The sequence below is a fragment of the Pipistrellus kuhlii genome, unplaced genomic scaffold (genome assembly GCF_014108245.1).
Source record: "Pipistrellus kuhlii isolate mPipKuh1 unplaced genomic scaffold, mPipKuh1.p scaffold_m20_p_4, whole genome shotgun sequence".
Taxonomy (NCBI): Eukaryota; Metazoa; Chordata; class Mammalia; order Chiroptera; family Vespertilionidae; genus Pipistrellus; species Pipistrellus kuhlii.
The window spans coordinates 74,395,925-74,419,777 of NW_023425540.1; positions in this window are offsets into that span (position 1 = coordinate 74,395,925).

The following is a 23,853-nucleotide window of genomic DNA, read 5'->3' on the forward strand; positions in this document are numbered from 1 at the left end:
ACCACTAGTTCCTGGGAAGCCAGAGCTCTGTTTCTCCAGTGCCTACAAGAGTTCCCGAATATTTAGTATGCCCACGCTATAAGTTGTGGAATGAATGAGCAATGACTATGCTGTGTGCGTCTGACTGTAATTCAATTTTTAAAATATTGGTCAGCGAGAAAACCACAGATCCTTTAATCCAGAAGATTTATTATCCAGATTATTTGACCTAATTCTCTAATACCACATCATCAGATAATTCTGTGTGAGCAGAGCACTGTCACACTAGCAAATACAGTCTGAATTTCACCTCCATCACAGTGTGGAGAGCTTGGAGTCCTTTGATGATTGGTTGGAGGGGGGGGGGGGGAGAAGAAGGAGAAGAAGAAGATGATGATGATTAGCATTCTTGTCATGAGCAGGAGAGAAACATTTAAAAAACAGCTCAAGTGCTATTGGTAGAGCATCTCAAAGCAAAGATTTTCAGTAAACGGCAGTGAGAGATGGTGGGTTTCTCAGGGTGGTGGGGAGAGTTGTTAATGTTACAGTTTATACAAGATTAATGGTAAAGGAAATAAAATACAGCTACAGTTTAATTGCAGAAAATACTTTGTCTAAAATACAACCCAGAACAAAATAGTAAGGAGAATGTAACATCTTCTTTACGTTTGACTTCTGAAGCAATGGAAACTCTTAACCAGGGAGACCTTTGCCCCAAGTCTGGAATGTGGGTCAATAAACCAACAAGTCCTTTTTTTTTTTTTTCGTGGGGAAGGGGTAGGTCAGGGACCCAGGTAGGGAGGTCCTACCCTGAAGATCGCTCTTCAGGTAAGCTGCTTATTCTGTCTGTGTCTCATTTTTTTCCCCCCCAAATATAAACCGGAAGAAAAATAATGCCTTCCTTTCAGGTCTGTTGTGAAGATAATAGGAGATTGTCTATGTCACGGTCTTACAATTGTGCCTGGTATTAAATACAGGTTTTCTCTACAATATAACTGCACAAAGCTTAGATCATGGTGCTCAATACATATTGGATGGATGACTGAATGACTGACTGAATGAGTTTGGTTTATGTTTCATGTCAGCAAAGGGAAAAGAGCCTAGTTCTCACAGGCAACAGACAGAAGGCATACTGATGTCACTGAGAGTGGGTCAACTCCAGAGCAGTGAGTCACTCTCAGTTGGAAACTGAACACGTGCTGCCTTTGTGTCCTGGTGGAGCCTATGGCCACTGGGCAGGTCTGCACTGAGGGCTTCCAGGAGAGGAAGGAGGCCAGGAGCTCAGGAGGCTGGTTTCTCACCTTGGCTGTGACTGAGCCCTGAGGTAGAAACCAAGCTCAGTATTATCTTTTTAGAATTGTTGAATATCTCCCTGAATGAGTCAAAAAATTCTAGCTTCCCTTTGTGTCCCCTCAAAATTCACATGTTGGAGGCCTAACCTCCAGGACCTCAGATTTTGATTATATTTGATGATAGGTCTGCTATCTGTTAGAGATGATAGGGCCTCTAAATAGGTGGTTACATTAAAACAAGTCTGTTAGTGTGGGCTCTTTTTCAGTCTAGATGTTGTCCTTCTAAGAAGAGGAGATTTGGGATACCAGGGATGTGCACACAGAGGAAAGGCCGTGTGAGGCACAGAGAGAAGGCAGCCATCTGCAAGCTGAGAGGACTCAGAATGAAACCAACCTGCTGGCCCCTGGATCTCAGAGTTCTAGCCCCTGGAACTCTGAGAAGTAAATTCCTGTTGTTTAAGCCCCTGCTCTATTGTGTGTGTGTGTGTGTGTGTGTGTGTGTGTGTGTGTGTGTGTGTCAGACTACTACACCTCTTGTTCTGTGTGCTGATTTAGCCTAGCAACAAGAACAGAATGCTATCATTCACCTCCGATACTTTTTTGGATGGAAATGCTAACAATTAAGGACATGGCTCCTGGTTCTTTTCCACATTGAGGGAGCACTTTTGAGACAAAATAAAGAGTCCTGGGCTCAGGTTCAAAAGACATGGGTTTGAATCTTGAGGCTCCCACAAATTCTGTGAAATGGGCAAATCACTAGTTTCTCTGAGCCTCAGTTTCCCTATCTGCAACACTGGAGCACAAAAGTCCTTACAGAGAAATGTGAGGATGAAATGAAGGACTGTGCCAACAACCGTATTTTCCAGCGTATAAGACGACCCTCTAATTTTACAGTTAAAACATAGGATTAGGCCTATATTCGCTGTATAAGACTACCCCCCACTTCCGAGGCAACACCAGTTCTTTTTTTAATAGACCATCTCTCTAACTCAGCCAATCCAAGCAGGCTTTTTATGCATTCAAATTATACATGTTCTGTACCAGAAGCTACACTGTGTTCTATCGATAGTAAAAAGCCTGCTCAGATTGGCCAGAGTCAGAGAGGTGGTCTATTAAAAAAAGAACTGGTGTTGCCTAGGAAGTGGGGGGTAGTCTTATATAGCGAATATAGGCCTAAACCTATGTTTTAACTGTAAAATTAGGGGGTCGTCTTATACGCCGGAAAATATGGTACATAGTTCAGAACTTGACATCTTTCTCTACTCTTTTGTGTGTACATGATTTACATCTCCAAAAAGATCATGAACCTCTCCAGGGCAGAAGAACTAACTTCTTTGAATTTCTTGTTGACTTGGAGCATATACTGAATAAATATTTGTATGGAATCCATTCTTTAGTTTTATGGGTTGAATTGTGTCTACCCCCCTACTTCAACTCATATGTTGAATCCTAATTCTAATACCTCAGGATGTGACCTTATTGAGAAATAGGGTTGTTGCAGATGTAATTAGTTAAGAGGAAGTCATACTGGAGTAGGGTGGGGCCCTAAACAATATGATTAGTGCCCTAACAAAAAGGGGAAATTTCGAGGCAGACACACACAGGAAGAAAGCCATGCTGACTTGGAGTTATGCTGCTATAGCTAAGGGGTGTCTGAGACTACCAGGAGCTAGAAGAGAGGCCTGGGACAGATCCTCCTGAGGGCTCCAGAGTGAACACGGCTCTGCTCCTTGACCTCAGACTTCTAGTTTCCAGAACAGAGAGATAACAAATTTCTGTGTAGCCATTCAGTTTGTGGTACTTTGTTAAGGCAGCCCTCACAAATCAATACACTTGGCATTACAGTGGCCACCTGGATTTAAAAGCTACTATAGATTGACTCTCACTGCTGGAAATGCTACATCTAGGTGCTAAAAAGCTGACTGCAGTTTGCTGAGAAGACATGATAGAAGCAAAGCCACTGTCTTTCTATGGCTTCCTGCTCCCATGAGCTAAGTGTACTGAGTTGCACCTGGGGCTTCCTTTTAAGGAGAGATGGTTATTTCTCTCATATTGATGGGCCAGGGCTGTCATCTTCTGTGCTGGCTAGAAAAATGGACCTCACTCTCTCCCCACATGGGCCTCACTGTTCCCAACTGGAGAGAGTATTACAGACTCCGGTGCCCCAGTTCACAGCCTCTGGTCTCTCCATTCAGTTTCAGCTATAGTGGTGGTGGAGCATTCCTGAGTGGGCTTCCAGCAGCTTACCCTCAATAGTCTTTCATTCTCTATCCCTAGTGTCCCTCACATACCTCTGACATCAGTAGGAGCTCACTCATCAGCATATATGCTCAGCTTGGAAGTGAGTAACATTCAGTCCATGTGTTTAGGGGCCGATAGGTTGGTCTTGGATAGACATTTCTGAGAGGTGTCCTGTATATTCCTCAGAAGGTCCCAGGTGGGACTGAGCCCCAAGTGCACATAGTGGTGACCTCAATAATGCATCCATATATGAGTTTTCTGCCCTCCCTCACATCCCTAGCCTCTCACTGCTGCTTCTGAGTAGCACACCCACACCCCAATCTCTGTTTTGGGTGAACCCAAGCAAAGACAGGCACTGATAGGATTCTACTCTTGCCTCACATCTGAGCTGTGTCTCAAGTTCAACTGTGCCTTGTACATTGGCAGATATTAAGCACTTTAATAAAGCTCATTGCTGCTCTTCTCTGCGGGCCCCCGCCCCTCAGTTCCTTGTCTTTCTACCAGTTAGACTCTGGTGTCCATGAGGGGCTAGTCTTGCTCTCTTCATAATATCTAGTAGATAGCAGGCCTAAGAAGATTCATATTGACCATATCCAGAGAGCTAGCGCCTCCTAAAGAATTCTAGCCCAATGATATTTATCTTACTTGAAGGATTTTTGCCATACCTTATACGTGATCTCAAAGATGTATTCCATTGCATGGAAATACCAGCGTGGATTTGAAATCCATGTCTTGACATGTCAGTATTCAAAAACCACTTCATTCCACATCAGGACTGTGGAAGACGGTGCTGTTGGGTCATAGCGAGCAGGAAGAGTGCTTGCCAATCTAGGTTCTTAGGATCCATATGGTGAATATGGGAGTTTGTTCCTTTATTTCTAAAAATCCTCTTTATAATTAATTGCAGTAAGAAATGAACTTTTACCCTTTTATTGTCTGTCATGTGCATCTTGCCAATTAGCACGGTTGCACTTCATGGTTTAATTTAGCATCAGTTGTGAATTGCACTGTCTTTGAATATTAATGCACGTTTATTTCCCCGGGGCATTAAACCTCCTGATGTCCTGGACTCGCTCTACTTGAGAGAAGTTTTGGATTTTCAACTTAAACAAAGCTTCACTCACATCTATAATCTTCCCTTGTTGTGCTGGAAAAGAACCCCTGCTCTCCTATTAGCCCACTTCCCATCAAGCAGAAGAGAGGCTGCCAAGTCTTTCTGAGATAAAAATTCCAGCCCAGCCCAACAGCTCTTTGGTTCTTTTCCCTTCCTGGGACTTCATCGAAGGTGAACATTTTAGAAACTCAGAATAGGAAAGACTTTTCCAGAGTTAGCCCTTAGCACAGTGCCTGGCCCATGGCAGGGGCTCAGTAAGTTTTTTTTCTGGATGTTAAAGGAATTATAATTCACAGTCCCTGGGCCAAGTACCTTCTGTGAATCTCTGAGAAGCCCTGATGAGTGTGTGGCTCGAGAGCTTGCTCAGTGCTGGGTGATGGGAATCCCTGCTTCTCTGAATCCTCAACCAGAGGCCAACACTTCTCAGAGCAGGAGATGCTGCCCTTTCAGCAAGTCCCCTCCATGGAATTGCAGGGAACCTGGCTCTCCTTCCCTCCCTGGTAATTGCTTTTTCTGCCTGTTAGGACCTCCTGAATATGTCTCCTGGAGACAGTTCAGGTTTGCTTCAGTTCACTCTCTCTGCTTCCCTTCTCTCATGCAGGGCTTGAGAGCTTGAGCCAAACTCCGTTGGTAATTGTTCCCTATCCACTCAAGCTGTAGCTCCAGCCAGCAACGGCGGTAATTGCTGGACCTGGATGCAGGTGACTGCACTCTTGCCTGTTTCTTTCAACCACTTCCTCGTAAATGTCCTTGGTCTGCAGTTAGTCCACTTAGCGAGAAATGTAAACTGCCCCCAAGACCCCTGCAGGCAGCACCACATGCCCCCCACACCCTGGCTTTCAATTTGTAACCGAGATTCTAGTCCCAGCTTACCTCCCTGTCTCTCCCGCAAGGATGGATGGGCTCATTTGTTTGTTCATCAAACATTTATGGGACACGAGGCTGTGTGGAGCCTGAGATGAATCAGGCAAATGCCATGCCCTCGAGAGGCTCACAGTCCAGGGCATAACAAAGACACATCAACTGAACACTATAACCAGTGTGATTGAGCTATACAAGCAGGCAGCCCATGAGTTAGAGAGGAAGGAGGGGCTTTGAGCAGGGGTCCAGTGAAGGGGCTCCTAGAAAAAGTGAAATTTTAAGGGTGGAGAGTGTGTAGGTGTTAACTAGCTGAAATGGTGGATGAGGGAAGAGTTCTGAGAGCCTGTCAAGCATGTGAGATGTAAGTTGGCGAGATAATGACAGTTAAAATTTGGAAGGCTTGAATGCCATGAAAAGAGCCGTGTTCTATTATAGAAAGGATTTGGACTGGACTCTAGAGGGTGGAACCACTGGGACAGGCCTTAGCAGAGGAGCAATTTTCTCCTCTGGTTTGGAGGCTGGATTGGAGGGCTGAGGCTGGATGTGGGTAGGCAGGTCTTGTGACGGTGGGAGTGTAAATGGAAAGTGAAGCGGTGAGCAGAGCCAGGAAAGGAGGTGTTGAGAGAAGGTGTTGATTGAGCCGTGCTTAGTGGAGATCAGGTGGATGTGGATGTGGCTGGGGGTGGGTGGAGAAGCCAATGGCGGATCCTTCAGCATCTCTAAATTTGTATTAGTGTTTGGATTTCAGGAGTCTCCAAGGCGGCCACAATTACTGCCACCTCCAGTTCTTCCGCAGACTTTGCCTTTGGGGACAGTTCTCCTAGTCCCCACGTGTCAGCAGCCCGTCTCTCAGGCAAGCTCATCTCCTCTGGCCAGTCTCAGGACTTCTCCTGACGTCCACCATCACCGAAGTGTCCTTTCTCTTAGGCTCCAGAGCTTACTTCCCACACAAATATTGATCTTTGGCATGATTAATATTGCTATTTGTATTAACAATGAATTTGTTCACCAAAAATTAATTAGCACAAGAAGACTGCACGTTATTAGAGGGCCTCATTAATTTCACCAAGTTTATTTAAATGACAGCAGGATATCAAGTCAATAATGATGACTAATTAATAAACACATTGGATTACCTTAAAGCACATGGAAGAGGTGACACAAAGGCTGTGGCAGAGGGAGGGGTAGGGGAGATTGACAGTTTCTGGTGAGCAGAGGTGGCATCTCCTCTCTGAACTGCAGGGGCCCAAAGTTCAGGAGCTCTAGGCTCGATGTGCTAGGTAGGTGGCCTTGCTGAATTAGGTTGTATACAGCCAATTTGGAACTTAAAGAGATATCCCAGAGTAATCAGTGGCCTGAGACCCCACCTCACCATGAGACATCCCTCTCTACTCCCTGAGATTTTGTTAGGAGGCTGGACTAAAGTGAAACAGGCTTCTACAATGAGACCCACCTGGTTTTTGAATCCTGGTTCCTCTACTTGTATCTACATAACTTTGGGCAACCCATGGAGTAAGTAGAAGACATTAGACTCACCTTTTGGGACACTATGGGTTTAAATGAGCGTGTTGGAAAGAGTTGGCTGTCTGCAACATGGAAGGTACTCAGGAAGTGTCCCCTCCTGCTCCCCTTGCTATAGTCTGCTTCTGCATAGGGACCGAGTGTCCCTTGGCTTGCTTTGCTAAGCAGGCAGGGGCATGCCATTCCCTGCTCAGAAGCACGGGAGTCTTCCCTTTATGCTTCTCTGCATGTAGAAGCTGCAGTTAAGAAGCTCTGGGAATCCGTAATCACCTATTAGAGGTGATTTTATGCCGTCAGCCTCCTCCCTACTCCCAGCTCAGAAATAGCAGCAGAAAGCTGGGGGAGCTGTGTAATCAGGATGTTTAGGCGGAGTCACCGCTTCAAACAGAACAATTTGTTCCAAGCACACAGCCCTGAGCTATGCAGAGGGAAGGAGTGGGAAGCTGGGCTACAAAGGCACATCCCCTCCTCTGAGCCCCAGGGAGGGAGCAGCTGGGGGCAGAGAGCTGCTCCAGCAAGCCACCCTCAGGAAATGCTCACTCTGCTTTCCAGGGGAGCTTGTGTGCTTTGTTGTGCTGTGTTTTGTTTTAGCGGAAATTGTTCTTTCAGGTATTTCAAATGATTCCTAGGAAAGCCACATGCAGAACTGAGAAGCTGTTAGGGCTCATTTTGGAGCAATTTCGAGCTACCTGCAGCCCTCACTGAGCACGTAACTCTATGTCAGGAACTTGAAATGACTTTGTAAATCAGGAGCACCCCCCTTTAAAGATGAGTAAACTAAGTCTCACCCTCTGGCCAATTGGGCTGCCTAGGACTAGTAAGTGGCAGAGACAGGTGCACTGGGGTGGGGGTGGGTGCTGGAGGCTATGGGCATGTGCTTCTGGTACAGCCCCTCCTTGCTGTTTCCACATCTGTTCCCCTGCCAGAGGGTGAGCTGTCTGGGAATTACGAGTGTGTCTCCCTCATGGCTGGGAGGCTGATGCCTGAACGCATGCCTTGGCACACGGCAGGGCCCAGCAATTGTTGGCTGACTGGACGAGGGAATGATGGCCACAGGAGTTCCAGATCCAGATGCGTGCTTTGAATAAAAGCCCAGAGCTCTGTGCACAGAAAGGACAGCAAGGGCTGGTTAGCCCCCACTGGTGAGTGTGGGCGCTGGAGGCATGTGTCTTTCCTGAGCATCTGTGCAAGGCAGGCCTGAGCCAGGCAGTGGATGTGCAAGTCTGTTCACCCCCAGAGCAGGGGGAGGGCAGGGCCATCACAAGTTACAAGTAGGAGGAAACTGAGAGGCTGGCCAATTTACCAGCTGGCTGAAGGCTACATTGGGGGTTAAAGATGAAGCCAGGTTTGGATCGTCCTCCCCAAATGTAATGCTTTGTCAACTATGGCAGAAATGGAGGAGGAGGAGGAGGAAGGAGCCGGAGGACAAGGGAAACAGTATGGGGACCTCATGGAAAAGGGCAAGGTAGTGAAGAGTGACCTAGTCTGAAGGCCGGGGTCAGAGTTAGGTTTAGGGTGCCAGCAGCTCTGATTTGGTGCATTAGTAGGAATGGCTGTTAATTTCTAGCAGGAAATGCTGGGCTGAGAAACAGGGCCAGGGCAGAAATGACCCGGACATGACTTAGTGCTGGGCAGCAGGGTGGTTCCTAAGGCAGCAAGATTGGGGTGGGAGGGTCCAGAACAGGAGTGATGTGGAGTCTTCCTTCTCCTGGCTGGGAGGGATGGGGAGGTGGAAGGAGTAGCTGGATGGGCACTGTGTGGAGGGGTGGGATGGGCATGGCCGTCTGGGCAGCTCCCAGGACTCTGTTGTCTGCGCGGGGGCTCCTAGACAGAAGGGCCTGTGCTCTGGACTGAGGCATGCGCTCCCTCTCATGGTAAAGACACACCCTGATTTGTGCCTGATACTGAGCAGCCGTGTTTAGCAGACTTTGGAAGAAGACAAGAAATACACCTAATACAGAAATGCGGCCAAGCCAAGTTTCTCTTGAGTCATCTCTTAGTTCCTTGCAAAACTTATCCCAGAAGCTCAGCAAGAGTGCTTGCAAATGTCCTCCATGCATGAACCCAACAGGAGTTTTGCTATTGTTATGAGTACTGGCACCCCCAAGGAGATCCCCCTTTCAGTGCCCAGGATGCTGTAGTGGGACACTGCCAAGGCTGCCTTTACATGGCAGAGCAGCCAGATGTTCTGTGCCAACTGGGGAGCACGCTGTTCTTCCCAATTCTGAATCCCACTTTTTCACCTGCAACCTCAGAGACAACAGGACTGAGCTCTTGTGTTTGGGTGAATCTCTCATGAAACCACGTCCTAAGTATCTGTCTGCTGTCTTTCTCTGCTTAGGACTCAGACATCAGCCCCTGGGTCTGTGCAGGAGGGACAGATTACACCATGCTTGCCCCCCTCCCTCCTGCACCAGACCCTGCAGACTCACTGTATCCACCAGACATGCCCCTTTCTGTGGGTCCTCTGGCACAGGCCCAGCGCCAGCTCTGGATGTGAGGAAAGCTGGCAGAGCTGGGTCACAGATAGCTTAGCTTGTCAGTCCTCCAGGTGTCCACTCTTAACTGACATGGTTCTGCTGGCTCCTCATAGGTATAAATAATAATATAAGTGAAGCCACTTTAAAATGGAGTTGTAGCTGCCATCACAGAGGAACTGTCTTCTGCCTCAAACCTCTGGAATGTTAAAACCAGGCAAAATAACATTTGGACTGGGTCTAAAACAACATTTTGTCTCAAACAATCTTGCAAAGATAATCAGGAAAACAGATATTATGACTCATGGATTGATAATTAAAAACATTGTTCAGAATTAGCATCTCTATTTTAAGCATATCTGCACCAGTAGAAATGCCTCCCTTCTATTGATGTAATTGTTCGCCTTCCCTTTCTCATAAATATTCATAGCCTTTGCCTCCTAATCAGGACACTATGTGGTCTTCTGCTGGAATCAGTGCTTCCTGAATAGCTCTTCTTTTGGATCTCAAACAAATGCGTGTTGCCTCTCACTTTGGCCTTTTATTTTTGGGTTGACATGGGCCTTGTGGCTTCTTCAGTCTGTTGTAAAAACACCTGACCTGGGTCTAGATTAGAATTCCAGGGGTTCGTTTCCACAGGAGGAGGAAGGATCCCAGGAATGAGTTCAGGTGGGAGCAGGCAAGACAGGGCCTTATTCAGAGACCTGGGAAGAGCCTGATTAAACAAGAACGCTCAGGATGGGTCCATGACCCACTTGGAGCCCCCAGGAACACTGGGGGGGGGAGTCCTCAAGATCCCTCTTCACTCTTGTGTTGGTGTGAGGCTGGATTTTTCTACACATAATTTAACCAAAATAACATATTGTAGCAGATCTGGTGAAGAAGCAGGCATAGGAATCCAGCTGTCTTTCATTAAGCCAGGCTTCAGAGATTTGCAAAAGTATAAGCCAGGGTGTCTGTTCTTGCTAAGGTTTTGAAAAAACAGTTGGTTTTGTAAAAAAAAAATAAATAAATAAAAATAAAAATAAAAGTTATTTTTGTTATGCAATGGACTCATTGTTGTTTAGTTAATAAATACAGTTCTCAGGTTAAATCTATAATGTAGTATAAATTAAAGTTAGAACACACATACACAAAAGCATCTTGGGGGTCCTCAATAATTTTTAAAAGTGCAGAGGGGTCCTGAGACAAAAAAGTCAGAGTGTCTCAGCTAACATATGGACCATATGTAAAGTCAGGGGCCAAGAGAAGTTCAGAATGGTGAGCCAGGGACACATTACACATTGCTTAAGATGCCAAGGTGACTCTGTACTCATTTTTATGAGCATAATGGGATCATTGGGGACAAATATGTCTGGCAAAGAGCACAGGCAGGGAGACATGTCAGCGACTTCTTCTAGTAATCTAGAGAGGAGTGAGGCAAGATGGTTTAGGTCAAGAATATAGGCAGGATGGGGAAGGGACTGGGGCCTAGCAGGAGACACATTTATCTAGGTGGGTCAAGGGCTGGAGACTGAACTCAGCTGCAGTGCTCAAAGCCAAGCAGCATGTAGTTGTCTAAGGGTGAGTCTCCTTCCGTCACTAAGAGAATATTTTGGGGAATTTCCCCATGAAATCTGGGGAAGAGATTTTCCTGAGCAGTCAATATCTGGTGAGTGATTCCCTGATTGAAAACAAAACTCCAGCCCCTGGGAAAGGGAAGCTCCTTGGAGCCAAGAAGCCCAAGACTTGGGCAGTAATAGAATGGCAAGAACAGGGAAGAGAAAAAAGCTAATGTGCATTGTGTACCTACGGAGGCCTTACCTTTAGAATCTCCAAAAACAACTCCATCAGCTTGCATACAAGAGTCTGGAGGAATGAAACATCATGGCCCAAGTCATTCAGATCTCAAGAGGCTGACAGGGGCTTAAATCTCCATCCCTTTGTTATGGAAGCTGAGGTCTTTTCTGTCTTCTTCATGAAAGGCTAGCAGAATAGTGACACAGAAAGAGGGACCAACCCTAGACATCTCCGCAGGCACCAGATGTTTGTCCAGCTGCTTGCTTGATATTCATGTGCATATCTGATATGTCTCAAATTCAACATGTCTAGAGGAAAACCTTCATCACCCCACACCTCCTAACTCTGTTCCCACTGCATGATCCCCAAGTCTGGGGCTACTCACCCAGTTCTTCCCTCTCAGTAGATGCCACCACCAGCCACTCAACTGCTCAAAGCCAACAACTTCCTTCCCTTATCCCCACACCTGATTAACCAGCAGGTCTGCAGGTCTAACTCCATAATTCCCTCTGCAGCTGCTTGTATCCCAGGGCTGCCTTCACGCTTGTCTGAGTCCCATCACGTCTCAGATCTTTCACCACAGGGGCCTCCTAATTGGTTTCCCTGTCTCTAATCTTGTCCCTGTCCCACCCTTATCACATGGAATGAGACTCTTAGAACATGAACTGGATCCCATCACTGCTCTGCTTAAATCTATGTAGTGGCTTCTCATGGAGCTTACAATGTTATTTCAAACTGCTGCCCACTCAGCCTGTGCAAGCCCAAGAACCCTGAGTGGTTAGGCTTTGGCCCACCTCTCCAGCCATCTCCCTCTGCTCTTGTGCTCTCTCACTCTGGACCAGCCACCTGGGGCCACCTTTGTATGCCTCCAATATACCACACTCTTCCCCCATCCCCACAAATATCTGAATCTCTTTGCCTAGAGCAGTCATTTTCAACCTTTTAAAATATCCTATGGCACACATAAAGTAATTACTAAAATTCTGCAGCACACCAAAAAAAATTATATTTTTTTCCAATCTGAGCAAAAAGTAGGTATAATTTTTATTTATTCACACCAGACGGTTGGCTCTTGTCGTTTTTTTATTTGACAATCTAAGGGAAAAGAGGTCAGTGCCCTTGACTAAATAGTCAGGTGTTGCATGTTTTTAAAACTCTTGTGGCATACTGGTTGAAAACTGCTGGCCTAGAGGGTTTGACAGTTTATTGACGTGGCTGCTTCTTTTCACACACTCCTTAGTTCTCCTCTCAAGTGCTACTCCCTCAGCGTGGCTTACTCTGACCTCCATCCTAAAGAAGGCCCACGTTTCCTCATTTGGCCCCCATCATTCCACCATGTTTACTTTCATTGTAGTATTTTTCACCATCTGGGATTTTTAGTTAGTGCCTGTTGTCTAGCTTGCACTGCAACTAGAATGCGCATTCCTGGAGAGCAAGGGCTCTAGTGCTTTGAATGATGCTGTGGCACATTGTTGGGGGATGGGGGAAGAGCTCCATCAATTTTGGCTGAAGGGATGAATGAAGAAAAGGGACCATCTGGTCCTCAGTCACCTAGGGAGAAATGGTAGGTCTCAGACACGAAACAGGGCACTGCAGGCCACGTGGGAGCTGAGCTTTGAAGGCAGGTGGAGGGCCCGTAGACGGTTGAGTTCTTCCTGAGCAAATTTCAATGGGCCTGGGAACTGAGAGAGAGTGGAGTCTGCTGCCACTTGTGGCTCTGTGCAGTGGGGTTTGGGGGCAAGAGGCCAGAGACCAAGCTCCATCTAAACCATTTTCCCTGGAGCTCCTCTGCTTTGCATCAACTCTGGTGGACAGCCTGCTGGCAGATGTTTCTTCTATGTTCTGTGTCCTTCTCAAGGGCACCTCTAGTTTTTAGCTCAAGGGCAGAGTGGAGAAAAAGACTTCCTTACCAAGGTTCTCTTGGCTCAGATGTCAGCTCCATATCTTGTTGAAGGATCTTTCCACTGCACCCCTGCAGGCACCCCTCACCTGTTTAAAAAAAATTTTTTTTAATTGATTTTAGAGAGGAAGGAAGAGGAAGAGAGAAATAGAAACATCAATGATGAGAGAGAATCATTGATTGACTGCCTCCTGCATGCCCCTACTGGAGATCGAGCCCACAACCTGGTTATGTGTCCTGACCCAGAATTGAACCATGACCTCCTGGTTCATAGGTTGACACTCAATCACTGAGCCACACTGGCTGGACTCACCCCAGTTTTATTAACCTAAACACTTTGAAGGTACATCAGGTTAAGCAAAGGAACCACTTCTTCCAAGGGAAGAAGCATTAAGTAATTTTTTTCCAAATGCTTTAAGCATGGGAATCAGACAGTCACCCCAAGGGAGACTGAGATCAATATTCTGGATACCCTTCTCCATACATTTGAAAGAAAATTTGTGAATTGGGGCAACTGAGCTTAATACAGATCATAGAAGAATGGCACAATTTCCCCAGAAGGGCTCAAGCTAGTCCTTTTCCTGACTCCCTGACCCCACAGAGCTTATCTGCCTCAAGGTACGAGGGTCCTTGCCAACATTCACAGCCCCATGGGAGGTGACCTGGTAGGTGACCTTCTGGTTGGAAGGAAGGCTGTGCCAAGAGCAGCTCTTGGGGGTTTGGGTCTCTTCTCATTGGCTTTGCTCTGGCTCTCTTCTTGCTTGTCCTTCAAAATCCACAAAGAGCCCAGCTAATGAGCAGAAAACCTGCCCTGCCAGCTCTAGCTGAAGTTCTCTTCTGCCTAAGGCAATTCCACCCGCTGTGCTCCCTTCACTGGGGCCCAGGTAGAAAGCGCAGCAAGTCAGGAAAAGTTTAATTGGGCCCCAAATGTGATTAACCGAGACTGGCTCACATATGCTCTGCTGGTGTTTAGCATGCCACAAATTCTAGCATTACCCAGTGGGTCCTAAAAGCCATTCTGCTTTTAATGTTTCTTGCCTAGTTTACTCAAGTTGGAATTTAAATCAAAGGCTAACATCTATATTGGGGATAACTTTATAGTTTATCTTAATATAACGGCTAATAAATGTCATGTTTTAAAGTAGCGTTTTAAAAACAATGGTTTTAACAATGTTGTGTACTTTTAAGGGAATCTGGTAAGCAGTTGACTGAAGCTGGCACTTTATAATTTTATGCATTATAAAAACAGAGCAACAAGAATGGGAGAAATAGGCTCAAAGGTACTGAACCAGAGCTCAACAGATATTGGGATGTTCACAGAAATAAAAACAAGAGCATCTCAACCAGGCCTCCCTCTTCTCCCCCTGTCCCCTCTGCAGAAGACAGGATGCCTGGTCAATAGGGTCTTTCTCCTAATCAGATTCTTGCAAATGGGAAAGAAGTACAAGGCAGGCTCGGGGGAGGGGGGGGTCTTCTTGAATCAACATTTCTAGTGCTCCATCTGGGACGGAATCCTTTACTGACTCAGTCTTGGTTGCATGGTGTCAAGGGAGATTTAGGGGAAGGAGCATGGGAAGGGAATCTGGTGTAGTCTCACTGGGCTGGGCCTCTGATGTGATCTGTAGTTTAGGTGGATTAATTAGCCTCACAGGGTTTCATCTATGAAATGAGGGAGTAGACAAGATGGCCTCTGGCTCTATGATTTCATGGCCATAACCCAGTGTTTTGTATTCTCTGAATCAATAGATAGATTTGCTGAATATCTACTATGTACTTAGCTTCATGCTAGATTCTACAGTCAATTCTATTCCACAAATATTGACTGACAGGCACTGGGCTAAGTGTTGTGGCTGCAGAGAGATAAAGCATGGTCCTTTCCTTCTAAAAGTCCATTGTCCTATTTCAGAAAGTTAAAAAGAAAAGAGAGGGAAAGAAGCAGGAGGAGGAGGAGGAAAGGAAGAGGAGGAGATATGGAGCTCAAGGACTTCTGCTTCCAGGTGGGATGGAGCAGCTAGTGGCAAACCAGAGTCCTGCTTGCAAGTAGAAAAGCCAGATGAAAAGCAGAGATCACCTGTCTGAAGACAGCAGAAAGCTGTCTAGATAAGAACTAGAGGGGTAGAGACTGTAAAAGAGAAAAGGCTGGGCTGGGAGCTGAGCTGGCTTCTGCAACTGCTACTGTACCATATGTCAGAATTTTCTTCCTATTGAAGCCTGAATAAAAATGTCATTCCAAGCACATATATATTACACACACATGCACACATGCACACATACATAACATTTTACTTATCCATCCAGCCTTCAATGGGCACTTGGGTTTTTTCCATGTTTTGGCTATTGTGAGAAATGATGATATGAACAGGGATGTGCAACTCTTGACATATCCTGCTTGGCCATTGTGCCTTCTTCCTTCTAATTGTTTATATGATTGGGCAGCAAATAAGTCCACCTTCTTGGCTTTGTCCATTTCTGACCAATGTCTTGATGATTGTATGAACCACTATCTGATACAGCTTAGAACCTGAGTCCAGCTGGTCTGGGCATGGCTCTCTAGATAGCACTAACCCTATTAGCCTTGTAAAGGGGCTAGCTTCTCATCTGGGGCCAGATGGGGATTACTAAGGCTAGGTTTTTCAGCAGCTGCCACACATGTGTTTCCTGAGCCTTGTACAAACAGGCAGACCATTTTGAACAATTCCATAAAATTGATCTTCCCTGTAACTGGGGGTGCCTACTATTTCTATTCTCTCTGGAGGGAAATGTTGAGCAGAATATGCAGCGTGAGGTGGGGGTTGGGAAGTGAGATACATCCCATAACACTCAACCAGTGCTAGGAAATATCACCATGAAAGAGGTGAAGGGTTTTTCCCAGTCACACAAGTCTGAGGGTGGACGAATGAAATTTGAGATAATTTTAAAAATATTTTTCACCCCAAACTTGTTTACTATTAGAAATCAGTATATATATACCTTCTCATCTTTTCAATGATGCTCCTAAAAGCTCTAGTATTCAAAGATGTATATGAAACACTTAATCTCTAAAACAAACAAACAAAAACAAACAAACAAAAAAAAAAGATTAATATTGAAGGCAACCAGGAATTTGTCATGCTTTGGGTTTCTATTTTAAAGGCCTGATAGTAACTGTTAAAAGAGGAAGGTGGGAACTGTGGGGGATGAACTGGAGCCAAGTAGAAGGACTTTTGGTCTTCTCAGAAGCCAGTGTCTATTTTCAGAAGGGAACAAAACACTCACCAAAAAGCACATGTCATCCTGCTGACTCTATACAACATCCTGGGTGAATCAGACATGTTCCAGCATCTCTGCTAAATGTCATCTCAAAAGAGGTGACTTTCTGATGGTCTTGCAAATGCATTCTTTCTGCCTATATGTTCTAAACAAATGTACTGAAAGTCTTTTAATTGGGATCCGGGTAGGCAAAAGAACAGAGAAATAGAAGAGGCATAATGTGGGCAATATGGCAATTTGTCCAGACTTTGGAAAGGGATAAGGTTGGATGCTTTGCTCGTTGGTACTGACTGCATGGTGGAGGGGACAGAGACAGGAGACCTTTGTAGCTTGCCTGTATGTGAGGAGCCAGGCATCAGAAATAGAGATGCAGCTGAAGCTTGGGCTTATAGAGAGAATAAAGTGGCCATCATGTGCGTTACTCATCTGACAGAGGAAGGACAAAAAGACGTGGCATTTTCTGCAAGGCAAAGAGATGTGAATGAGGAGCTAAAAAAGTTGTAATAAAATTTCCACATCACCATCAGAGAAATGCTTTAACCTGACAGAGCAGTCCAGGTTGCCCTTCAATAGTAGCATTCCTCTTCCCAAGCCCAGGCATAATAATTTTTCTTAACATCTTGACCTCACCTCATGTTTCTCTTCTTTCCTCATTTTATTCTATCAACTGCTGTTGGCTGCTGACCTCACTGGCCATTTATGGTTGCACTGGCTCATTTTCAAATTTAGCTTCCATCAAGGTAGACTTTTGTCTCTAATCCTTGGCCTGTAGTTTTCAAAAATGCTCAGAACTGCTCAGCTGCCTGGCCCTAGGAATGCCCCCTTGCTGGGTGATGTCATATGGGCAGCCCCCACCGCAACCCACCCCACCCAACCTACCTATTCTGTCCTGTCCCACCTTAGAAAGTTATGAATGCTAAGCACAACAGAGAGGAGAGGTGGATGGAACCCAGGTCCTTTATTACATGACTAAGCCACTGGCGATACTTTTGAGTTAATTTTTGAGTGTGATAATATATTTTCTTATTGCTTAAGGTAGTTTGAGTTAAGCTTACCTGTTACATGCTGCCAAAGACATCTTAACCAAGTCACAGGAAGGAGGAAGGAAAATGCTAATATATGGGAGTTGGCTTACCAGCACTTACAGCCCTGCCTACTCATCTTATAGTGGGCTGTCTTTCATGGAACTATTTGGGCAGGTGGTAAGGAGGGAAGTAAAGGAGAAAGGGGAGAGAAAACTCAGGAAGATCAGTCTTATGGTTTCTCCTTTTGGAGAGTTGTTAGCAGGTCATAGTTCAATAATCCAGGATTCGTTGCATAAAATTCACACTTCCCACTGGAATGAGGAGGAGAATGGAATAGAGGAACAAGAGAAATTTAAAAATGCATGCTACCACAATCAGATCACCTTCTAATTGTTTTTTGAGACCTGAATTTGCACCTGCTTCTCCAAGTAAGGGCTCAAATTTCATATACCTTATTCTTTAGCTTAATAATAATCAGTCATTCCTGATGAGTACAGAATGAGTCATAAGCTTTGTCACCAAATATATGGACTATGTAAGAACCTATGTGTACTCCTGCTGCAGTCCTTTTCAAACTATCTTGTGGTTCTCCCCTAGAGATGGAAGACAGTGATTTCCCTCTTGCCTTTGGCTATCAACCCATTTTGGAGATGCTCATTATATATGTTGTCTCTGAAGAAAAGCATCAAGGCCTTTCTGTTAATGTTTTAAGAAGGATCATTTTCACTAGAAAACTCACAAGGATAATAAAAATAACTCCACACTGGGACTTTATAGTGCTGACAAAATTCTTACACGAGAATTCTTGGGTCTGTAGTTCCTGACTCCTGAGTCCATAGGAGATTTTGCCTGGGATCCTGCTGAGCTTTTCCTTCTGCCTTTTGGGAAATAATTCTAACAGGGTCACTTTACCTTAAAAAACAAAACAAAACAAAACAAAACAAAACAAAACAAAAAGAAACAACCCTCAGAAATCCATAGAAAGAACAACGAGATACTCTGGGGTACAGGCTTCGAATGACACTGCTTTCAGAACTTTGATATCATACCACTGAACTGAGTAAGGATTTTCCAGAACATTAGTGTAGAAGTGGATGGCTTTACAAAATGTCTAACCCAAGAACAAGATGAAAATAATTAATTAATGGGACCGAATGAAGCATGATGATGACTCTTTGATGGTTTATGTTTGCAACATTGCTGATCCTTTACATTTCTACTTTGGATATATAAGAAGCCCCTTTCCCTTAGGCTATCCCAAAAATTTAGCTGATTATAATTTTGTAAACAGAAATAAAGCATGTATTAATTTCAGAGAAACCAAGAGAAGAAATGTGTTCAAAAATTGCAGCAGACAGAAATTTCTGCAGAGGGTCTATGTAGTTGGGGCTGTGGGATGGGAGGGAGATTTGGAATTTGACAGTGAAGGGCTCACTTGTGGAAGACCAGTTGTGCGGGAAGGTGTAGAAGCCTGAGAAGGACTGTTGGGCCGGTCCTCCTTCCCGTGGAGGCCACTTACCATCTGTCTTCCACAGAGCTAAACACAATGGTCAGTGCAGTTTGCCTGTGAGGACAAAGCTAATTTATGTCTTGTTTTGGAGCCCTCTCCTTTAATTAAAAAAATGAAAAGAAAATGTTTCTTATATAAAAAAAAAGGTTTATAGCAGCTTCGGGAACAGAACTGTTCAATAATAAGAAGAATGTAAAATAGAGAATAAACACAATAAAATTACTATTGACAAAACAAACTTCTCAAAAAGTATTTAAAATATGCTCTAATTTTATTTGTAATCAAAGGAATGCAAAATAAAGTAGTGAGATGTGACTAAGGAGTTCAACACAACAGTGGGAGTGCAAGTGGTGGAAAGCATGACCTTCCTGAATGATAACCTGATAGGATATTAAAGATACTAAAAATATGCATACATGTTGATCCAGAATTACACTTCCAGGTTTTTGTTTTAAGGAAATAATGAAAGCTGTATGAAAAATATTTATGTAGGAATATACATTTCTGTATTATTTATATTATTGTAAAAACCCAAATGAATACTCAATAATACAGAACTGATCATATATTTATATGATTAGATAATATGAAGTCATTAATAATTTAGAAAACATTTATAGACAATGGAGATAGTCAGAATATATTAAATAAAAATAAAAGTTATCAAAACAATATTTACCGAAGGAGCCAATAAAAACATTTTAAGTATCTGAAAGAAAACTATACAAAATTATTAATAGTAGTTAATTTAGGGTAATGGAGTAATGGATGATTTAAAAGTTTTTTTCAGTTTTCTTTTTAAATTTTTCTTTTGTCCCTAAAATTAGCATGCTTGGGTTATATATTTAAGATGAATAAGTATTGTATATAAGAATTACATCTATTTAAAATTGGGTCTGAGAGAGAAATGTTTGATTCATTGAAATTTTACCAAAGGAGAAGCAGTGAGGGGCCCTCTCTCCTACCCATTATATTGATGGAGAAATTAGGCCCATTAAGGGAAGATACTTGCCAACATGTGGATTCTTTTCATTCACTTCTCCTACAAAGGGAGAAACTCACAGAGAAGGATCTGGAGATAGCCAATAGAATGATTGTGTGTTGTGGTGGGACAGAAAGCAAGTTCCCGATTCCTGAACTGTATACCTTCCCCACCATAACATCCTCAACAATTCCGTCTTGATTCCTGTTTTAGGTTTAGGGATTCCATTGTGAAATAAGATTTCTCCATTTCTCAGCTCATTGTATCATTTTGGCCCAAACTCATTTTTCAAGGCTTTTGAAGAATTTTCCTTCTTTAACCAACATTGTCATCACCATGGTGCAGGTGGAGTGAATGAGCCAAATCCCTTGGATCCAGTCAGCGGACTTAAGCAATAAGAAAATGTATTATCACCGAAACCGGTTTGGCTCAGTGGACAGAGCGTCGATCTACAGACTGAGGGGTCCCAGGTTCAATTCCGGTCAGGGGCATGTACCTTGGTTGCAGGCACATCCCCAGTGGGGACTGTGCAGGAGGCAGCTGATCGATGACTCTCTCATCGATGTTTCTAGCTCTCTATCCCTCTCTCTTCCTCTCTGTAAATAAATCAATAAAATATATTTTTAAAAAAAGAAAAAAGAAAATGTATTTTCACACTCAAAAATTAACTCACCAGCCCTAGCTGGTTGGGCTCAGTGGACTGAAGGGTCCCAGGTTTGATTTTGGCCTAGGGGTTGCCAGCTTGATCCCCAGTAGAGGAGATGCAGAAGGCAGTCAATCCATGATTCTCTTTCATCATTGATGTTTCTATCTCTCTTTCCCATCCCCCTTCCTCTCTGAAATCAATAAAAATATATTTTTTAAAAACATTAACTCACCAGAGCAATGGAGTCACACGATGGGCCACAAAACATTGGGCAAAGGAGAAAATTTGAAAGTGTTTTGCCAACAGGAGTTAATTACTTTACTGATAATAACAAGGTCAGTTAACAACTGGGGAATAATTGGTGTAAACTGAAAGGATGAGGCAATCATTGAAAGCAATGGGTTAGGCTACACAAAAATTATGATAGTCACTGGGTAGATTGTTCAACTTGGCTGTCTTACCTTCTGTTAGCAAGGAAAGCTCAAAAGTGAGAAACAAACCATTGATAGAATAATTATATAGATCTTCAGTTTGCTTAATATGCAATTAGGCTTGCAACATAATATATAGGTGCTTGATTCATTTCCAACTGTCCACTTTATCTCTGCAAGAGATTAGTTGGCTATAATTCTACTAATATGATCTTGCCTTTAAATCACTATAATCAAATGCAGGAAAAACTTTGAATTATGTGTTGTTTTTTCAGCTGCTATTTTAAAAATTCACCCTACTCTTTTCATGACCAGAGTTAGGACTTTGTAAGCTTTGCTGTGTTTTGAGAGAAAATATATTGGATCAAATTAAAGAGAGATTTGCTTGCCCCATAAAATAGGAAAACGCTATTTTTTTTTGTGGGTTGAAATATGTGCTGTAAATATTAGCATCTACCAAAAGATGGGCTGTTTATCTTTGAAGTTTGTCCATAAAATAGAACAAACACTCTATTTTTTTATGGCTTGAAATATGTGTTGTAAATATTAGCATTTACCAAATGATGGGCTATCTCTCTTTAAGTTGAAGTTTTTTTGTCTTTGTGTTGTTGTTTTTTTTAACACTCCTTTTAAAAAATAGAAGTAATAAATTCTAGGACAACAAAAGACAGAGACCAATCAAAATGTTTATTATTCTTCCTTTATTTTATATCAATTGTTATGCCAAGTACTATCTAGATTGTTGTCACATCTCAATATTATCCATAAACTTGAACATGAAAGTTTAAAGTTGTTAATGATCTGAATAGTCCAGGGTACCAAATTGGTCTTTAAGAGAGGTTAACAGAGCATGCCAATCATTTGCAGCCAGGCCTATGGCAACACAACCAGATGAACACTGTGAGTTGGGGGTACACTGAGCCCTGTTATTGATGTCCATATGACAGAAATGATAGGCCACTAGCAACATGCATTTTTAACTCTCTTACCTCAGACTGCCATGTACAGGTATGTGGGTTGTACCCTATGTAAGGCCTTCTGGTTCAGAGAGTGGGTGAGAGATGAAAGTCAAGCCATGTTCAGCTATTACCTGAAGGAAGAGATTCCTTTTGCTAGCTTTCACAAATATGCTGTTTACTCATAGCTAAGCCATACATCCACAAATGTTCCTAGAGAGAACATTTTATTTAACTCATGCAAATGCAACAAGTGGAAATAGTAGTGGTCTTTTCCTTACCCTACTTTGACTTATTTTTACTTAGATATTTTTAAAAATTCAGGTAAAAATTAGAAATGCAAATTATGAGATTATACTTTGAGACTATTTAATCAAAACCCTTGGAGGAGACATAGTAATCTGGGTTTTAACAAGTGCTCTTAGTGATTTTAGTGTGTGAGAAAGTTTGATTCCTACTGCCGTAGTAAAACACATGTATATCAGAGGGTAGAAGACAAGTCCCATGAAAATTTAGGGAACTGTCACATTACAAAGTTTCTAAGTTCTAAATGGTCAAAGAGTAGTGGGTATATAAATATATGTTTTCCAAGTGAATGCTAAGTTGCTGTACTTTATATTGCTTACCACAAGGGAAGAGATGGATCTTTTTGGACTTTGGACACTTTCTATTACATATTTGGGGATGCTTTTCTAAACTCATTTATAGGGTAACCTATAGGTTAGCAGTTTTAAGTGGGATTCTGCACAGAAAGCTCTGTAGCACTAGAGTACAATGCATGCTGTTTTGATACTTGGACCATATAATCAACTAGAGGCCTAGTGCATGAAATTTGTGCATGGGTAGGATCCCTAGTGGCTGCCAGCTGTCAGCCAGGGCCTACCTTCTCCCAGCAGCTGACTGCTGCCAGACGGGGCCTTCCTTCCCCTTGTTGGCTGGCCAGCCCCACCCCCTGGTCGAATTCCTGGTCAATCTCCTGGTCAAGAGAACAATATGCATATTAGCTTTTTATTATATAGGATTGACATATGATATCCTGGTTATCTGGGGCATGTAGGGGTGGTGTTTAGTATCACTGACAAATCTCAATACAGAGATCACAGTAGCAAACCCCCAGAGTTAAAGCAAGAAGACCCAAACTGCTGATGGGAAGTTAAGTGAGATGACCTTTGTCTTTTTCACAGCTCTGAGTTCGTGATATGAGTTGGATTTCATCTCTATCACACTGAAGATCAACACTGGGAAAACAGGAATGGGTGTGGGGATAAGTGAGAGGTGATAGAGAAAAAGAAGGAAGGATTCTGGACCTTGGGCTCCTTGACTTGAGGGAAAAGTGGAAAGATAAACAAATATGGGTACAAATGAGTCTATTAAATAGAACAAATACTTACCCATGACCTCTTTGGAGATGAAATCTAGCCAGCCAGTTTATGTGAGGCCATTGAACACCTGGAGGATGCGGGCTGTGAGGGCAGGAAGATGAGGAAAGTGAAGGTGTTAGAAATTCTGCAGAGGAGAAATAAATAGAAAAATGTTTTAGGCCTTTTGGGTAAAGATTTCATCTCTAAAGTCAACCCTGTGGCATGCTGCTGCGAGCTCCCACGCACTGAGGCTTTAAGACAACTCCTAAAAATAGTTGGATATAATTCAGATGCTCTGAATGGGAAGTGGAGAAGGCTCTGAGCAATCAGTCTGGTCTCCCATCTTCCATTGCATTTACTGCTGTTAAGTACCTGATGGGATTGGTGCTGAGGCTGAGGCTGAGGCAGACAATAAAAAGATTGAACTGTCCTGGTTAGTCTCTGTCTCCAGGATCTTTCTCTGCTCATTTCTACCCAGCTGTATCTCAGGAAGCTCATCTCTCTAGATGGCAACACCTGGTTTCCTTGG